We start from the raw sequence: 21,776 nt of genomic DNA on the forward strand, positions 1-21,776 counted from the left end.
ACCTGCAATTACCAAGCATCTCCAATGAGAACATAAAGGCATTTTGTAATTGAAACTTTAAGGTACACTTGAGCACAAAACAGTCATTTAAAAAGCCTTTTAGAGTGCCTTGTATTTAATATAGACAATTTGTGCGATTTCTTTCATTACCTTACAGATTAGTCTCATCTTTTTTGATCTCAGCCTGATTAAAAGGACCTTAAAGGAGCCTCTCTGAAAAGGATGTATTCCCAGATTTAGTATGAATAACTCCTGACAAGAATTTTCAATCATATGCAGTAATAAGCAATTATGCAAAAGTTCTCAAATGTGGCGTTTTCCTTTTCATAAGCACACATAAAGCTTCAAGTGCAATGTCAATCCACCTTGATGCATTTGCTTTGTCCTTGGATCACTCTTAAGCATCAGGGACTAAAATGAAGATACCCTGCAAGTGTTACTTTGAAAGCTGATCTGAGCTGCTGCTGGTGCTTCAAATGTTCCACCTACAAAGCAAATGCACTGCATTAAAAGCATAAATAACATGCCTCAAATACTGCTGTTGGTGTGTTAATTCTTATTATAAAACAAAACCTTGAGAATGAATTCAAGTCTGCACACACAATTTCTCAATGTGAATTTGGTCCCAGAGCAAGAGAAGCAGATTGTGAAGATGCTTACATCTACACATCAAGCTTTGTCTGTGCAGAAAATATATTTGAGGTTCCTGGATGCTCATGGGATCTGCTGGTACTCAAAAAGCTGCAGAAATGAAGACTGAGCGTGTTTTTTATCGCTGATCATTTGTATGTCTTGTTGTGCCTTCCTCTTGTGACAATTAAGTATTGTTCATTAGCAACATATTGTTGTTTCTGCTGCCCAGACACAAGTATTTAACCTGATTACAGCTCATTTAATTTGGAGTTGATAAAGGAACAAAGCGAGAAACAGAGACAGAAAAAAGGAGACTGAGACAATTCTACCAAACTCTGCCAGATTTGAGTCTTTCACATCTTCCTCTGACTTTGAGAAGTCATGATTGGAATATGAATATTCTCATTCTCTCTCTCTCCTCTGTGCACTTCTGTTTGCGGCTGCACTAAAAACCCTTGCGACAGACCCTTTTTCAGCAGCTTGTATTTTTTGCTGTCGTGGCGATACGCAAACTGAGATAGAGGGTTTTGTTGCAGCTCATTGCATAATGTCAATAGACAATTAGGCATTCACTGGATACTACCCGTAAGCTAATTAGAGCTACGTAATTAGCGCAGGGAGACTCTAAGTGTTCCCAAATGAAGCACCAGATAGCCACTTATGCTGTGCTGTGCTTCGGCCTGACACTCCAATCTCGACCCCGGAGACACTCAGACAAGGACTAGAGGTGCTTGACAAGGCTCAGTGTGGCGTTAAGTCAGGGTAAGTGGTGTTCAGTAGTAACAGGACTGCTTGTTTTGGCTTTCAAAAATGTTCTGCACTGTTTCTGTACAGTGTAAACTCACATTTCCGTGTTTGAGAAAGCAAGCGAAGGACTGAATCTGTAGCTCTTTCGCTGCATATTCCCTTTAGAGAGAAGTGTTTTTTTGGTGTTTGGAGAGTTCTCTTTGAGTGCGGTTCTTCTCCTGGAATGACAGTTTTCAGATGAACGTCTCGGTAAAAGCTGACTAAACAACTCTGCAAGATGCCAAACACAACTTTTCTTTGTTGCGCATTCCAGTCGTGTTCATCCCCTTGACCTCACCTCATCTTACAGCTCATCTTGGCTCCCTCCCTCCGCTGAATCCCTTGGGATCGTTTCAAAAAAATGTCTCATCTATTTTGCGCTGATAGAATTCCAACTGTGATGCAAGACGTTCCAAGACTGGCATGTGTCCTTGCATCGCCACCCTCCTCTCTCTCTTCTTTACATCTCTCTCTCTCTCTCTCTCTCTCTCTTTGTGATGTGCTTGGATCAACAATTCAGTCACATCTTCCCGTCTCTCTCCGTCTCCCATCCATCGGTTTATTTGCCATTCTTTGTCTTGTTTCTCCCACGGCTCAGTCAGAGGCTGCTAAATGGTAAATTCAGCTCAGGCAGACATGTGACCATCAAACACATCTAATATGGCATCTTTGAATGAGTAGAGAATGGATGTATGATGGCAGAACTGAGGGTAATCCTTACTTTGAGTGATCGACATGTAAACTGGAGATTTTTTTCAGACTTTTTCAGGAGTAGACATTCTTAAAACAATTGTAATTAAACCAACGACATGTTATATCTTACACATTGCACATGATTAGAAAAGCAAGTAATTATTTTAATTTTAGGAGTCAAAGAGGCAGAATGATGTAATAGTCAGATTGTGAAGTAGGAAATTTGTACTCAAATTTTATGAAGTAAAAAAGGGGGGGGAAAAAACAGGCAAAATGAATGATGTACATTTTATCTGTTCACCAGCCATTTCCAATCAAAGATTGCTTTTCGTTATGAGCCAGGATCTATCGTCTACATCCTTTCAGGGGAAAACCACACACAGGTGAAATTTAAAAAAAAACATTCACCTGTCCAACAAATGAACTGTGATTGAATACCTCCTAATATAAATGACTTACACATGAAAAAAGTACAATGTCTCAGGCAAAATAGCAGTAAGAGGGCATCCACAATCTGTGTGGCTGCCGAGGCTCTAAATTATTATCAACTTTAACTTTTGTTTTGCAAGATTTAAGAAATTGAGAAATTACACACTTTGGAAACAGTCTCAAGTGGCCATTTGTGGAACTGCAGTTTTTTGGTCCCTCTGTGTTGCTTCATTTCTCAGCCCATATGGACAGTGCTGTTGACAAGATTAAGTATTGGCCCATTAAGCATTAACACTATTCTCTTAGCAATTTTATAAATAAATAAAACATTCAATAAAAACAGGTCGAAAATATATTTTGGAGGCTGGCCCAGGTATCGTCTATGAGTGGGAAACACTGTTGCATGTAAAGCAATATGCTGACCCGTAACAATATAAGTACACCTTATCGTTGCTACAGAAAAAAATAGCTGTTGGACGTTTTACCGTCACAATAAGACCTCCAAGTGAGTCACCTGTTGTACCGTATCAACAGAGAGTGATGCTATGAATTAAAATTTGTGTAAGCTTAAGAAGAAATGTTGTGTAAAGGATTATGATCAGTTAGTGAGTTTTTATAACGGAATAATCACGTCGGGGAGAAGCAGGATCCTGCAGCTAAGTGGAGTGATCTTATCTAACCATGAAGGACGTCTAATTAGGTTTTCTGCCTTGTCACTGTCAAAGTCTGTTGACATCTTTTTCCTTCACCAGTCTGCCAGTCGTATCCCATTCTGTGTCGTGTTTAAGGTTTCAACGTTTTAACTTTGCCAAGCTCGTTGTCTTCTTACCTCTCTCGATGGTTCTCCAAATTGTGAATTTCCCTTGGGATCAAAGAAATGTCTATCAATCCATCCATCCATTTTTTTTCAGTTTTCTTCAGTTGGCTTTATAGAACAAATCTGCAGCTGATGGACATGGTTTAACACAGCCTTCAGACAAGTGTAAAATAATAGCTGTTATTTACCTTGCAGTGTCCCTTTTTTCTTTCCTTTGAGAATTTCTTTGACATTGTTTGGCAAAAAACAACAACATTTTGCTGATAGATCATCTCAGACATTTTACGCTGCCTCCCCTGAGCCAGGGTCAAAACACTTGTCAGGATAGGAAAAATCCACTAACTTCATTTTGCTTGTATTTTGTTTTTCATAGGAAAGGACAAGAAGACATGAAATTGTTTTCTTAGTTTACTATTGTATATCTGTGCTGCAAAATAACTCAATTCTTGGACACAAAATTTCCTCAATTTCTACACCTTATCATCTTTTCAGATATCTTTATTTGTATCAGCATGTGCCCTTTGCACATAAAGATGTTCTTTTGGTTATCATAATTTTTTTCTTATTGTCAATCTATTTCCCCTTTAAATGATTTCCTGTGTTTCTTCTTTCTATTTCACATAAACATAAATGCAAGAAAACTCTAAAAACTCTTCCCTGCAAGTAGCTTGGCCCCAGTCCTTCCTTCTAAGTGAAGCGTTTTCAATAGGACTGCGGCTACAAGCTTGAATCCGTCTGCTCCTGATAGAAGCTAAAGCCACGCTCGTTATCAGCAGACACTTCATCAGGGATCCCCAATTGGATGCTGTAGGACCCATGAATCAGATTGTCAGTGACTGTGACACTGCAGTAACCCTCCAGCAGTGTGTTAAAACTGCTCTCCCTCCTGCTGAATGACAGCAACTTGCCAATAAACTCGTATAATGTTTGAAGGGAGTACATTCTCTCCGATTCCTTCCTGGACCCCGCATCCTTATTCGTTTCCTTCTGAGGTGTAGGTGAACCTGTGTTATAACTTCACGGTCAATCAAAGATGCACCATTCTGATACTGCTGACAGGGAATCTAATTTACGTTTGACTCAGAAAGCTCCTTTTGTTTCCAAGGACTTCTGTGGAAATGATTTTCCACAAAGGTTAGAAATCGTAGTATATTTTAAATTCAAGTAAATAGATATCTTATAAATCCTGAAAGAACTAAAATAATTACATAATGGCAGTTGTGTTTCCTTTCTTTATACAAGGTATTTTAGTAAGTACACAGCTTCATTCGAACTCTGGATTCAGACAAATCCATTTTTACACTGCATACTGACACTTGAACAACAGGAAGTCAGTGTTCACCCCTCAATGTACTTTCTTCAATTCAGTAAAAAAAAACAACAAAAAACATTCACTTGTCCTGTTGTGCTGATTCCCATTTGAAAAATGACCTATTCTGCTCCAATGCTGGATGGCTATGTTCAAGGAGTAAACTCTCAGATCATGAGGTAAACATGTTGTTCCTGAGCCCGACCAACTCAGCCTAGACACCAACTAATAGGGCCTTACTTACCTCATTTTCCCCTCTAGACTGAGAAGGATGTCTCCAGGCTATGCTTGACTCTAAATGCACTATCGATCACCTCCTATAGAACCCTATCGGCTACACTTGACCCATGCAAGCCATTGCTGTCAATGGGTGTGTTTCCCATTTCATTCATTTAAAGCTCCAGTTATCCTGCTGCTCAAAAACCCACCCTCAACCCAACTCTGGTTCAAACATAGAGACCAGTTTAACTTCTACTCATTCCATCAAAAAAAAAAAACGTGAGTGCACAGTCTTGAATCAAGTCTCTGAATTCCTGTCCAAGAACAATCCGTTGGACCTAAAAACAGTCTGGCATTAAGCGGGGCCACTCTACTGAGTCTGCTGTCATGCCAGAATCACTGTGTTTGGTTTGACCTGCTGGTCAGTCCTGAGTTCTATTGCTCCTTAATTGGTCAGCTGCATTTGACACAGTGAACCACCTAATTGTCCTGTCCAATGTCCTCTCTTAGCTTGGTACTGTATGTCAGGATCTGCCCTCCACTGGTTCATGTTCTGCCTTTTAAGGGAGAGATGTTAGAGTGTCTTGGTGATTGTACCACCTCACTTGGTGCAATCATCTGTTTCCAAGGTTTCTCATACCATTGCCATGCTTATGATACCCAGCTCTTACTGTCATTTCTGCCAGATGACATTAGTCTAGTCAAGGATTTCCTCTTGTCCTGCTGATCTCTCTAAATGGATAAAAAGAACATATGCATCACAAGTCAAGTTGTGCTGTTGAGCAGATAAAACAGGTTCTTTTGTGTTCACACAAAATCCAGTCTCATGAAACCCAACGTGCCAATAAGATGACATGTTTATCAAACAACATTTTTACAAAGACAAATGGTATAATGCTGCTTTAAATTCTCCTAAACACTGACACTTGCCGTTCGTCAATCTTCCTCTCTGTTTTGAGCGCGAGTCAAAGAGGAACGAGTGGCTGTTGCACTTGTGTGACGGAGGTGGGTTGCTGAACTTTATTGTCGCTGCTGCTTAGCTGGCAGCAGCTCGCCCGGGGAGGTCATTGTATAAAGACAACGAGACAGGAGTGTGTCATGCAGGATTGAGCTGTCACACACATTGAGGAAACACTTCCGTCATCAGGTTCTTTACTCTGTGAGAGAGGTCACACACAGCATGCTCATTTGCATTGGAATATAACTGCTTAGAATAATAAGTAGTGCATTTTATGCACAAGTGATTATTATATATGCAATATGGGGGATTTTTTTAAAAACATATTGCTGTGAAAGAGAAGCTATTTTTGCACCAGGGATTTTACAGCCAGGCCTGCTGTATGTTTGTTTAATGTTGTGTGATATTGGAATTGCGCTCTCTTTGCTTAATATGCATGTGTTCTGCGCAAGCTCCGTAAATTTGATGGCTTTGTGATGCTCTTTATATTGCTTGGCCCTGTTTGAGCAATAAGCACAGGATAAATACGGTTATTCAAATCCCTGAAAGTGTTTAGGGGAATATCTTGCAGTGAGTTACAGTGTGCTATGTACAAAGGTTTTTGGATATTAAAAGAAATCTGGTTAAAGAGAAAAAAATAATTCATTGAAACTGTGTGAAATCCAATTTAAAAACACGCCTGACTGCAGATAAACTTTTTACAAACTTTCTAAACCCCAAGGAGGAACTAGAGGGAATAGTTGAATAGTTCCTTTCTTTTATGATCAAAGTTTTATGGCAACATAAAATGTGGAAAATCTCAGATGCATCGGGACTTTTCTCTCACGGTTGCTCTATGTCCTTGTCTGCTTACAGTCAAATTGTGTGTATGTGCACTTTGTGTGTTCGGCTAACATGGATTGTCTGCTGTGACACTGATAAATGACGTTGCACTTTCAGCAGCGGCTCACAGACGTTCATTCCCTCCTGGCTGTCTTTGCTCATTGCTCTCTCCAATTATTTATCTGTAAAGAAGAGAGGTGGAGGGCCGGCTCCTGTCTGTCACAAAACAATCAATCTGTGCAGAGACCCAATCCTGTCACCTGCCTGCAACGTGTATCCCCTTTCTTTCTATCCTCGCACTTTGGACATGTTGATTCTCCACTGTCAGAAAATACCAGCCCCAATGACATACACAGGACTCATTGATAGATGTTCCATTGTAGCACTCACTTCCTCATGCAGGTTTTACATTTTATGTGATTGTATTGCTGAAGTTTTAAAGTTCCTTTTTAATTGAAATATTCTGCAGCTTGTGTGGGTAAAGGTAAAGGCAGCCTGAATTGTTGGACATACTGTACATGTTGAACCAGCTTTGATTCTTAAAGCCTCTTTGTAGATGTTTCTTATGGAAATCATTCTTTAATGATATGAAACCTGCAGCTTTGCTAAGAGGTCAACTTAAATGGTACGCTCCATTTTGCGAAGAAAAACATTGTGAGCTATGACATAAAATATTTCAAGAGACTTTTTCCCATTTCAACAACATACATACTGTCCCATTTAAGTTCATATTTTACATTTATATGTGTAATATCCCATGATGCCAGTCCCCATGAAATGAAAAAATACATGTTGTGTGTTTTAATCCAATGTTCAATCCAATAGCTCTGGAGGCTCATTGGTCGCAGTCGCGATGCTGGAAATGCTGTCTCAGCCTCACTTTTAGTGGTGACAGGCTCAGAGCTGGAGCTGAGACGAGTTTTGAATCTTATGACAAACTGTTCCATCGAGCCCAACTGTCAATCATTTCAGCTATATGCCTAACTATGGAAAACACGTATTTTTCATCAAATCCAAACAGGGTAATTTAAAATACAATGTAGGCACATGTTTACAATAACTAATCAGATCCGGCTGTAAACATGTTATTTCATGATGTAAAAACTGGTGTCTTTGGCCGTTGTGTGTATGTGAGTCCCGGGGCTCCTGGAGCCAGCCTCAAGCGGACGCTTGACAAACTACAAGATTTTGCAGATCTGCATTGGCTTCCTTTTTCAAGACCAAAAATTGCCGCCTGGGAGAGAGCAGCTGCAGTCCTGCGCTCACTAAGCAGACAATTACATTCTTTGTCTTCACCTGTGTTTTACTTCACCCTCCCAGCTGAGTGTAAAGCTCTCTGGAGATGCATTTGTGTGTGAGTTTGTTAAATCTGTGCACAAAGATTTTTATTGTACTGTGTGAAACAATATAATTTACTCATGGGTATGTTTAACAGCTCTCTCTATCGATCTAACATTAATCAGACTCCATATGGAACAATGCAATTTAACATAGTTTGAAAACAGAGCACTAAAAGTTTTGCACAGAGAGTTAACTGTTGCTCTTTTCCAACCTGTGTCCCTCAGCCTTTAAGTGTACAGTGTCAACAAATATTTATCACACAGAAACATAAAACCACATACACTATTTAAAAAGACACAATAAATTAGATTCACAACACTATAGCACTAATCTAAAACCAGTTTATTTAGAAATAGGAAAAATACATCAAATACATCACAGGTGTGGAAAAAAAGCACACGTTAAAAATGTTAGCCGAACTAAGTCTTGAATAGAATTGCTAAAAATAATGCTGACCCAGATCTGTTTCACGATCTTTGCGCATAGCAGTGAAAGCACTTCTGTAAACTGGTTCCCATTAAGTCAGCATGCCATAATTAATTTTATTAACTTCACACATGTGCTTTTCTACTGCAACATGTCAAAAGGTGTTTTTGACCAAAATAAGAATCCCAGTCCGAACAAACAATAATGCTAATTACAATTCCATAGCTGCCTTAATAACATCCATTGTTTTTATTTACAGGTCTGCTTAATGTGGTGTTGTGACATTGTGTTCCAGCAGTCCAACTCATTCCACAGTCCTTGGCAAAATTAAATTAAACTGATGAGAAAGGAATGCTAATCTGAAAACATGAATAGCTCTGTTGTGTTAAACTTCAAAGAGATTATTGTGTTACATTTCCACCAGTATTTTAATTAACTGGGTCAAGACCACAACTCCACTCCATTGTGCCACTTTGAAAGAGGCTGCTATGCATAAACAATCAGCTCTGCCCGCTAGTCCTTCGTTTTATCTGATCTCAGTCACCTGGTTAAAAATGATTTCAGTAGTTTTTGACTTTTTGTGTGACCAGCTGAGGGCAGTGAAATAGAAGGCCAAGCACATGTCATCCATCTTTATATGAGGGGAAATGCTTCAGTCATTATTCGGGATGTCTCTGTAGGGCCTTTTTGATGCCTAAGTGGACGCTTTTAAATAGCCAGATGTTGCTTTACCAACTGATTTTGCAACCAGGGGGTCAGAGTGAAGGGACTGCAGAGAAGGATGAGCGAGATCAACAAGAGACTGTTGAAGGTATCAGATAGAGAGACACTTTTATAAGCTGTACACAGGCAACAGCTGCCTCTCATCCCTGAAGAGAGAGTGAAAGTGGAGGGAAAAGGGAGCACGACAAGAAGGGAAAATGGAGTTGTGTGTGTGTGTTTGGGGGGGGGGGGGGGGGGGGCTTAGAGGAAAACGACTGCCCACTTCACTGGCAACTCTTCTCCTCTGATCTGCCATCCACTGGCTCATGTTCTGGGCAGCCATTCACAAAGACCATTCTGCCAACCTGCGTTTTGTTCTGCATCTGCGCCCTTTCACACTCAGTTATGCCTGCAGCGGATGCATTTATATGTATTCGAGTAAATGTACGTAAAGTATGCCAGGCTTTTTTAATTTTATCGCTTAAATGAATCATTAAAAAAAACAAAACATGAAATGAGAATTAAAAAAAAAAGTCAAAGTAATTCTGCTTTTCCCCTCCGGATTCGGAGGGGCTGGAGCCGATCCCAGCCGGCACTGTCCGTTTGTCAATCACACGTCTAACGGATAGAGACAAACAACCAGCCAAACTCACATTTACAACTAAAGGCAATTTAGAATCACCAATTAACCTTACAAGCATGTCTTTGGACTGGTGGAGGAATCTGGAGAATCTGGGGGGGAACCAAATCATGCACGTGGAGAACATTCAAACCCCCATGTAGAGGCCCTGTCCATCAGGGATTTGAACCAGGAACCTCCTTACTGTGAGGCAACAGCACTATCCACTGTGCAGCTATTTTACTTTAGTTGTTTTAATTTCATTCATTTAAACATGAACCTCTCTCTTTTTAATTTCTTAACACATTCTGGAAATGTGAATGTTGTTGCATCATTGTTCATTTTTAGGTCATCCTTCAAAAACTACAATTTTAGTTAAGAATCCTAATGAAGTACACAAATACATAAACAAATGCAGCTCATTAACTTTATGTTTGTAAGTTTTATAAACATTTTCACAAATCTTTTTTTCCCCCTAATTTCATTAAATCCCTCGGGCCTTCCTTCCTGCTCTCCATCTGTCCCTGCCATTGGGTAAAACATTGATAATTGCTTTTTTGCTCTTTTTTCAATTTTGCTTTTTCTTAACTAAATTAAAACTTAACTGCAATCGCCTGCACTGTTTGTGAGCCCATTGTAACATTTCTTAAATATATTTAGGTATAAATGAGAAATTAACTTTTTAATAACACACTTTCTGCTGATATGACTTTGTCTGACATAATTAACGGGCTCTGTGATTGCCAGCTTGTTATTGATGTGAGCTGTGAGCAGGTACAGTGGCTGGGTTAATGAGGGTCGGAGCCACTGCTAGCTGTAAGCAATACCAAAGCAGGGAAGATCCGGTACATATTAATACAGCTAATTGTGCCTCTAAAGCTACATAGCCTAAGGGCTGCCCTCGCCTTGTTAAAGATATGGACCATATCAATGGGCCTGTCTCTGAGACCATCTTACGAGGACCTAACTAGCATCAATATTTACCCAAGAGTACGCTGTGTTGAGTTTAGTATTCTGCAGTGAAGTAAAACCAACATCAGAACAGGGCAGGACAAGTATTCAATTGCTTGAAACTGTGGCTAAGGTCTAAACCATATCTAAACCAAATCTACACCTGCACACAGTGAAGATTTAAACCACAAGTATAGTGAGTATATTATATAGGTGATGCTTGCTTCTTTGAGTCCATTGTGGTTTTATCAGATTTGACCAGTGTGGACTCCACTCTAGATGATGTTTTGATGAATGCTAATATTTGCACATATAGGCTTTTCCTACTCCTGAAATAAAACACAATACCAGAATATTAATATTTTATAAATATTCAGGAACTTTTTTTGCCTTCTAGTTTGAATTCATGAATCTTAATAAAAAATAATGTCATGTGAAGGATATGTGTAGTGCTTGTAAGCCACACTGCGGGTCTGGTCAGGTTAAATTAACTGTTGAACCCCTCCATCTAAAGTTATCAGGGTTTTTTTTATATTGTTCAACGACATGTGGACAGGATTTGATGGTCAAACCTTCAACCGTGTGATTAGCAGATGAAAGTCTATCGAGCCAAAGCTGCCCTCAAACCTTAAATCTTAATTACTTCGTTGCTTTTTTCTAAAATTTGGAAAAAAACTCAACATTTGGAGCAGTTTAAATCTCACCCAACGGTGCAAGACCAGAGGGCCACCACTGCTGAGTTTTTTTCTAAGATGAAACCTTTTCTGGACTGACTACATTTATTAGCTGAGTTCATTCAGGCTGCACAATACTCAGAGTCGCAGTACTACAACTGAACAGGGAAGCTTCCCTTTAGGCTATTGGCTTGTGTTTTTACAAACTGCCTCCAAGTCAATGTTGTTTGAGCCTCTGGCAAAAAGATTAATGCTGGTACACTCTTTGAATCAGCTTTTGGACAGAAACTAGGGAAGATCCCAGTGAATTTAAACACCATCCGGGGTGAAGACCTTGGACAAGGCCCTCCTCTTTAGATTAACTTGATGGGTTCATTTTCTGGATACCAGCTTCAAAACACTCAATCACACACTTATTACATTATTCAGAGCACAATTGCTACTTTAATGTGGCATCTCAAATGAGAAAAAAAATAAAATAAAAATAATTAAAAAATAAAATAAAATAATAAATTATTAATTAATAATTAATAAATAATTAATTAATAAATAATTAATATTAATTAATTATTAATTAAAAAATAAAAAATAAAAGGGAGAACTATCAAATAGGAAAGCCACGTGAGCCCAACATCGCCACCTTGGCCTTGCTTAGACATTTTGGAGCAGCAAAGGACCAACACATCCACCTTGTTCAAAGGCTTGTTTAAAATGGCTGTTTCCAAGTCACTAAATTATAACTGCCTGATTTATTTTACATGACCACAGAGCTGGGATATTTTTTGCATCATTTATATTTTGCTAGGCTACATACAACTCTTATCTTTCTTTATAAACCTCTTCCTTGGAGGAGCTTAGTCCTCTTATGATCCAAACGAAAGATATTTCACAAAGCCAAGAAGCAACAAAGATAATACAAGATAACTGACCATAACTGTTTTTCACCTACTCTATCTCAGAGGTAGCACTCTCATTCTTACCCATCATCCTCCATCATATGTCTACAGTACACACCTTATCTTATCCCACCATACATCGATTGACCTCTTTCTGAAATGGAGCAGCATGGCACTCTGTCAAGAGGCCAGAGAAGTGAGAAAAGATCCTCAAAGACAGCTCTGGATTCAGCGTCTATACGCGGAGGAATTAGATGAGCTGATGAAACTGACGGTCGAGTTTTAAGGTTTGTCAACAAGCATTTGTCTTTAAACATGACTTAAAGCAGGAAAGCTTTATTATGGCCAATGTCACAGGATTGGAAGTATTAAAGCAGGTCTGTTACACAGCTCTCTTGATGTTGGAAATGCTTGATTGCTAAATTGTCCAAATGGCATTAAGAGGTAAGAAGACGCTAGCAAATCAACACAGTAAAGGACATGGATATGTTTGACCACCTAGAATGCAATAGTAAATATGAATGGACAAGAGCACTGAAGAAAGACTCTCAGTTCACACTGACAAGCCCAGTGACAGATGAAAACTGCATCATAGGAGAAAAAGCAAAAAGGTCAGGTGTAAAACAAGATCCTCAGATTCACATGTTGTTTGTTAACTGTCAAAACTCTCTTAGTGGTATTGTAGTGTCCTTGATGATGGGAGAACACTGTTTCAGCTGTCTTCATAACATTCAGGGATCACTTTCTGTTGAAGCTACTTCAACAAGAACAAGATTTCTTTTAAAAAATAAAAAGCTGAAAAACTTCGATGCCATTACTGACTCAAACTATTCCTCAGTGTGATAACAAAATAACTGAAGAGGCCATTCAAATTGCTTCATGAGAGTTTTTGAAAGTCGTGTGAAGAAAAAGCTATTTTCGTTGATGAACCATGGACACAAAATTAGATCCAGCAACATGGTACAATTGTGTATTTATTTCCATAAAGCCAGCTTTAACACAGGTGGGAAGAAAAGAATACAAAAGAAATGCATTAAGAAAAGTAAATATTTATATATTAAATGTATTTGTGACAAATCTGAACGTGGTAAGATAAAATCCACGTCATATGAGAATGTTGAAGACTCTTTAGATTTTAACACCCAGTATGTTAAAAGTAAATGGGAATGAGAAGTAGGGATGTTGATATCTTTAGATGAATGGGGAAATATTTGTAAATTAAAGTGGAAAACTGCATCTTCACGCAGCTGGGAGGAAATTGGGTGGAAAAGCATCTTGAGATTTTGTCATTACCCCTACTCAGAAGAGACATCTAGTTACTGGAATAAATTGTTGGAGGCTATGTGGTTTAAATGTCGTCACTACAATCATCATTTATTTTGGGACTGCCAAAAAACAAACTCATACTGGCATGAAGTTCATCAATGTTTAGAAACTGTATTTTAAATCTCCCTTTCATTCAGTGTTCTGAGAATATTTTTGGACACTATAGCAACGAATATTCAGTCAGCAGCAGACACATAATTTAATAAGAAAATAAGTCGTTGGACAGAGGAAAGCCATGTCTAGGAAATGGTTTCAACAAGACACTCTCACATTAGAAGACTGGTTTAAAATTGTTTATGAAATGTACATTATGGAGAGAATCACTTTTTCTACAAAAATGCAGTCAGAGAAACTTAAGGGATTGTGGTCAAATCGGGTCAGGTACATTAACCCACCAGACTTGTTTTAATTCCCTCACTTAAATACCTACTTATGAGATTGTGAGAGCATGTTTGAGTATGACATTTTTTCTTTAGTTCGGATGTTTAGAATATGTGTGAGGTGAGCCACAGCTGGAATAGAAGCTTTTGTTAAGACATGGTTTGACACTCTTATCTGTGTGATGTCTGGATCCTCTATACATTTATTTTATAAATTTGTATGTGAAGTAATTTATGCACATCTTTTGAATTCCTCACGATGTATGACCTTGCTGATGAAAAAAAAAATCATTTAAAAAAGGAATTAAGAGGACGCCTGTAGCACAGTGGCAGTGCTCGCGTCACCGTGTACAGAGGCTATAGTCCTCACGCGGGCGGCCCGAGTTCGACCCCAGCCTGAGGCCCTTTCCCGCATGTCATTCCACTCTCTCTCCCGATTTCCGTATCTATCCACTTCTCACTCTCATCATAATAAAGCCTGAAAAAATAATTAATATATATATATATATTTTTTTTTTTTAAAGGAATGAAAAATGAATTTCTCATCAATGTAAAGTGTTTTGACGGCTAATGGCAAGGATCCAGTAAAATGATTAAAGTCTTACTCTGAAAAACTGATGGAACTAATAAGCATATTAAATGGATCACTTTTATGGCATTATTAGTTCACTCAAATGGCATTGTTGCCGTGATGGTCATGTCTGTCGGTCAGATTTGTGCCACTGATGCCACAAGTTGCCTTTAAAGTGAACAAAGGAAACAAAGACCCATGAAATCTAAAGTGTAAAAGTTACCTGTGTTGTACCATCCAATTTTATTTCATTTTCATGTTTATAATATTCCACTACGTCAAACGATTTATGATGATTAAAAATCTCTGCACATGTGAATGTGTGACCAGTGCATCGAAGGAGGGTATGATGTATAGACAGGCTCCAGCACTCTCTCATGCCTTATGCTGGCAAATGTATGCTGTGCAAATTTGATCATACAACATTTCAGTGTAACCGACCTTCATCAGGTGAGAAAGGTCGAGAAGACCAAAACGTTGCATGAAAATGCAAATACATTTCTCAGTGACGACACCAAACAGACAAATGCTTTACAAACATAAAACAGGCGTCTATGTTTATATTAGAGGTGGGACTTGATTTAGAAAATTTAACTAATTAACTCAGGCCTTTCTAATTAAATAATCAAAATTAATCACATTTTAAGTGGATCACAATATTTGCCCTAAACTGCAACACTCTAAATGGACTTTGGTGGATGAATGAATACAATGCATTACATTTTACTTGCTTCTCATTTTCATACAGCTGTTGGATCTTGTTTGAAATAGTTTTTATGCACAACGTTGGATTACACCTTGCTATCTTTAGCACATTTTCTAACCCCCTTATCTTCTACCACTAATGGTGAAGGTCTACAGTCCAGGGCAATCAATTTAGCGAGTGAATTTGTACGTTTATCAGACGTTGTATTACTCATTTTGGTCCTGAAGCCAGTCATTTGGCCGAGTTTAGGCTGCAAACGCTTCTTGTTTGTACTTGTGGCAGAGATAGCGCAAAGTTAGCACAAAGCTGTGACAAAACGTTTCTGTGCAGTTCATGAGGCAAACTGTGATTAAATGCGTTGAAAAAATGTAACGCGTTATTGTCTTGTAATTAATTAATTGTAATTAACGCGTTAAAGTTCCACCCCTAGTTTATATGTGCTTTGACTCATTGTGACCTTATGAACTTCACTAATTAACCTGTAAAGAAGGAAGCTCTTTAAGTCACACACTTGTATCTTTAAAAAGCCGATTCCCCCAGGACCAACAAACAAACGTAAAAAGTGAAACACTGCTGTAAAAAGTAGCACAAATTTCAATTGTTCTCAATGGAATCTTTACTATTAATAAATTTCTTTCCAACCGAATAGGGAACCAATGTCCCCATACAGACTTTATTTGATAAACTCTGTTTTTCAAAAAATAAAGCCAGCATTCTTTTTAGCATCACTCTCTCTTCCTTTTGTTATCGCAGTCATTTCAGACGAAGCTCATGGCTTCTGGAACAAATTTGCCACATCTTGTGCCTCTTTTCATTTTTCTCCAAAGGAATTAAGAGAGACGGGCTGCTGCATTCCTCGTACCTGATACCTAGTTTCCTCTGGCTCAAGAAACGTTCAGCTGCAGCTCAACCCAGAGGACGCAAAGCTGACTGGGGGCATCAGTAACAGAGCAGCCAGGCCCAGGAGGGGTGAGTCATTGTGGCTGAGGCAATGCAGAAAGACATGGAAGCCATGACACTGGGGAGAAACCCTTTGTCTGTAATGATGGAGGGATGAATAAGGGAGGCTGATATGCTACGGACAGCCATGGTACCCCAGGCAGTGCAGGCAAAGTAGTCATGGGGGCTGGATCAGGGAGACTGGCATGGAACTAAAAATGTTCACAGCAGGTATAAAGTCATTATTGGTGGCAGCCCAGGACAAGGCCACAATGGTGCTGGCAGGCGAGGAGGCTTCAGCAGCTAAAGGTAAATTAAAACTGGTGTCTCTCAGGTTGGAAAAATAAAAAAGACAGAATCTGAATCATCATGAACTACCAGAGCTGTCGACTTGTCCCATCTGCCTCAATCTCCAGAAGAAGTAATTTCATTCTTCCTTCTGTTTTTAATGCCAGTCCCTCATCCCATGCGAGTTTGACAGCAGTCAGTAGATTTTTTATTTTTTTTTTCAATCCCACTTATGTGTGTGACTCATAAGGAGAGATTGTCCTCTGCAGGGTGCTTCAAAGACATGACACTGAGCCACAGATCACTCTCACACTGCCTGACAGAACTCTTGGAAGAGCTTTTCAATACACTTGGGGCAAGATTTATAAAACGCACAACTAAAATCTGAGTCTACAAGAGTGAAATATGCACACGGGTTCCTGTCAGGCTGCATGAATGCCTGGTGTGGTTTCAGAAATTTCAATCGCTGTGAAACTCACTAACCATGCTTGAAAGCCTAATAATAAAATTCTACTGGCAAACCTCTATGGCTTCACCTGTTATTATATGCAAATTGTTGCGCATGCATGCTGCTGTTTCTGAGGCAGTGCAGAAAGCCACAAACATAGCACTAATGAGTCACGCGTGTATGTCAATCCTTAGTGCATTGACTTTGTGCATCATGTTGTTCCTCTTCCACTTTGATGTTTCACTGACAGATCTGTCACTTTTCCAGCAGCAAATGTCAATTTTAGTGCTCTAGCAACGCCAGCTTTTTATTACATGACTTGCTATCAAATTGGCTTGTTGCTCTCTGCCATTGGTTGCAGTACAGACAACATGATGTCTGCGTGTCCTGAAAAGGTCGGACAATTATTTAAATGTAAGTGTGCACGTTTGGAGACTTGTTACTTCGTCATGCACATGTAGAATCAATGACCTTTTTATCTTTTATTTTATATTTTGTTCAAGGGTGATTATAAAACAGACACAAAAAACGGTTTAAGCCTGCTTCGAGTCTGTCAATGGTTCTTTGCTCAGCTCGTTCACGCTTTTCTTCATTTTATTTGCATAATTATCTAATTCCTTTGCTCACCTGCCTAACTTACAAATAATTTCAATGTCATGTCTTGTAAATACATTTCCACATGAGATATATTTAAATATTAGATACTAATTGGTTATTTCTTGAATACAAGTTTATCAAAGCTTCTTTTACCTGAGAGTTTATAGTATTTGTAGGTGTTGTTATGATGCCGTCTGAAATCGATTTTTGGGGCTTTTTCCTTTTTAAGCTAGGAAAGCTGAAGAGTGAAAAGAGAGTTATGCAGAGATAGAGAGAGAGAGAGAGAGAGAGAGAGGGGTGACGTGCACCAAACCGAGTCAGGATCTGGAGATTGAGGACTGTAGCATAGCACATCTGGCGCCTGCTCTGCCAACTGAGCTAAACCAGCAACGCAGCATGCTCCATGTCTTCCTTAACTGTGTGGATCCCCCAATTTGCACAATGTTAAATGCTACCAAAAACAACGCCAATGTAAAAATATCTAAATCACTAATTTGTTGAAACTGCAAAATAACTGTTTGTACACAAACTATTTCTGATTTGCTTAGATAGATTGGTAGACTGCAGCAAGAGCAGCCATCAACACGATTGAACTCTAACTAATGTTCTTTCAGATGACAGTAAATGACAATTACACCTGACATTTTGACACCACACATGCTTAGGAGTTCACCTTCAATCGATCTTAATGACTCCCAATTTGCATGTGTCGTCCCTTGGTAAATGCGTGATCTCCAATTAGCCGGGCCAATTTCCTTGTCTGGATAACATTTACACCCCTGCATCAATATTAAATGACTCAACAATCCATCTTGTTCCCTCTTCATGTGTTTCTACAAAGGCAATTATCAAATGTGATTTCCTGTCGTGAAATAATGTTAATATCTTGTCAGTTCTCAGGACTAAGCTTTTGTTTATCCAAATTGATGCTATAATCTCCACAGGAAGCTTTCGAGTGCATACCTCCACAACGTTGTCAGGCTTCGGAGATGGCAGTGCAGAACAGAGGAGTGAAATCGCTTCAATGGAAATCAAATGCAAGAAGTCTCAATTATATCAAATTACTTGCTTTTTCCTCCTTTGCATAACTCCGGGTAAATAGAGACAAACAGCTGTTCATGTTTACAACAAATTATTCTCCCACACGCTCTGATGTTCTATCTCCCAATGTTGTCATTTGGGGAGGTTTTTTTTTTTTTTTGTAACACTTTTTCAATCAGTTTAACCCCATGTGAGAGCTGTAATGATGGATAGAAAATGCTTCTCGTCTCTCCCCCCCCCCCCCCCCCCCCCCCCCCCCCCACACACACACACACACACACACACACACACACACTCATGGATTCACCCTTGACTCCTCTCCAAAGTAATTTACAACTGGGATGGCGGCCATCTCTGAAATAGCCTCTTGGTTAGTTTGGAGGAGAAAACGGCAGATAGCCGCAGCCAGAGGCCGCTCGTCTGTCTACAAAACAAAGCAAATAATCTCCATTAACTATTTACATCTTGTTCTCATCAATTATTTCTGTGTTCAGTCCAATAACATCCTCAGACATGAAGGTGCTGTGTCAACATTGGACTCGCTTCAGCAGCACACACCTGGGAGCTCCGACAGGCCACCCGTCGCTAGCCGTGAGTATCAGTGTTAGCTAATCCAGCCCGAGGGTGCATTATGTCCACTCCCTTCTGAAACATATTTCCTCTGGCTACAATCCCACTGAACCATTTCTTACATGCTCTCCATCCCGCCAGCCTTCCATTTCGCTTTCTTCTAAAGGAATCACAGACACGGAGCCTGATCTATCCACAGGGGGGGATTACAGAATGGTTTCGTGCAGAGGAGAGAAGTCTAATGCACTAATGTACCTTGCTGTGGCATTAAAAGAAACCGGAGTGTGTGTTGCGAGAGAGTGTTACTGTCACATCTCGGAGTCTCCTTGTTGCGCTAAGTAGCCCTGCAGAGCACTACTGTACACTGACTTACAAATTGTCGCTTAATGTACCTCGTCTTTGTCGCAGGGACGCTTTCAAATGCCACTACTAAAATCGGCCTTTGTGGACTCTCAGCTGTTGAACATCCTCTCATCTTACCACCGGGGTTTACCAAAGCCTTTTGTAAGCCAGCCCCCCCTCTGTCAACATGACTGTACCCCACCTTTAGAGCTTCTTCGGTGACAGAATCAGGACAGCTCTGCCGTCAGTAGTATCAAAGCAGTAGCGGGCTGGATTAATAAGTAAAGAAAAGTGTGACAGAACAAGAAAGGCGCCCTGATCACACAGAGACGGTGAAGTCACTTGGGGCCTACTGAAGGAGCCGAGGAAGTTTTCAAACCTGTTTGTTTTGGACAGTGTCCATGCATGAGCGTATTGCAAACTCCGAGAACAGCAGGAGCATGAGGCATGTGCTTACACCCGCTTCCCCCACCCCCACTGTCCCCCAGCACCACTGTTCATTATTCCACAAAGCCTGTCAGCTCCCACTGCTGAATCATCGCAGCGACGCAACGAGCGTCACTCGCTGCTGTACAGTAATTTTTGATGTTAGAGCAAATGAAAAGGCTCATTGATTGTCAGCATAATTTGAACAACAGCCATTGATATGCATATGGGAAGACTTTAAGATCTGAGCCCTGGAATTATAATCTACTTTGGATTGGAATTGTCCCGATGTTTGTTCAGCCTTTTGTCTTTTTCCACTCATTCAGTTATGCCTAACTTTCATCCTCATTGTGCTTCCTGTAATTCAGAGGTATAAAGCTATGACGTAAAAGTATGAAACTTAAAGCTTAGAGCAGTTTAAACTGGTTATGAAACAGATTGAAATGAAAACGGATGCCTATATATGACCTTTAAAAGAAAACAAGACCATGAGCTGCAAAATTGATTATTACTAGATAGTACTTTCCAATGTCTGTTTCCACTGCCGCAGGGTAGGTGTCAGATGAGCTGATTAAGTGGACACTGCGGAAATGGCCCGTTTATATTTCCCATGGCAACAAGTGACAGAGAATGATTCCTTTAACGGTTAAAAGACAGCAGGGTGGGGGCGCTGGTGACGACGCGGCTGTAATTTCTCACAAAGGAAATTTAAGAAAACATTCATGTTTTTTGACCAATCAGATCGATCTAATAAAAAATAATGCAGTTTAGACCCAAGACATTACCAAGCGCGACAGAACGAAGAAGTGACCAAAACAAACACTTTTGAGTCCTGACCCACCTGTTGAGAACTACTTCTTTAGAGGACTACTTTGTATATTGATCCCGTTTATACACTTCAGAGTGTGTACTTTGTCTCTTAAGTTCAAGAAAGTTGAGTCAGTACTTCCTCTACTTGAATGATGTTTGCTCCTTCTGCTGTAATTTCTCCTCTCCAAATGCACATGTCCCTTCTGCGTCAGCACAGCCTGTTGAGCTGAACTCCGTCTACAGCTCCACATCTGTCATCACTGCAATACAATTTCTTATCTCTGAATTTCTGAGGCTACATTTTATGGCTGAGGCCCGACTCTTGGTATCAGAGTGGAATATAGCGGCACGGTGCGACACTATTTCCTCTGCAGTCAATCACGCTGATGTTCACCTCTATTTAAAAAAAAAAAGCACAGCCTGATGATAAAGGATACGGTTTTTTTTTCTGTATCAAATATGTCCTCCTTGCAGCAAGAGGCTTTATCAGATGCTTGGAAGTTTATGAGGCATCACTGTTTATCAGCTGCTATCTTGTGTTTAAGTATAATCTTTATGACACCCCAAAACAGCTGTGCAATCTGCAGAGCGCCGGTAAGGTCACCCTGCCGATGGGCTGCTGGAGTCAATCGCCTCTTCAGTGTCTCGCCAGGCGCGACTAATCGGAGCCTGAACCTGGCTGGCCCTGCATGTCACAACAACCTGACAACAGAACCGTGGTTATTGCAGGGGACACACAAACGGTGCAGAAAAACGACGTCGAAGTCATGTGTCGAAGTCTAGGTGTTCATGCTGTGGGATGATATCATAGAACACAAACACTCTCTCATCATCCTGTTTGACCTGGGGAGGTTTTGAGGGAGGGGTGTAATGAAGCTAACTCTGCGCCCTTCCTAATCTGGTCTGACAGGTCCTGACTCGGGGAGTATGATTAATGTGAGCTGCATCTGCAGCCGGACGCAGTTAATGTCATCCGCAATATCACCCCGCTGTGACAAATCAGGGTCCAAACGGTCATAAATTCCTGTGCCATGTTGTCCGTATCCATTAGGGAACG

Source organism: Symphodus melops, assembly GCF_947650265.1.
Source record: "Symphodus melops genome assembly, chromosome: 1".
Lineage (NCBI taxonomy): Eukaryota > Metazoa > Chordata > Actinopteri > Labriformes > Labridae > Symphodus > Symphodus melops.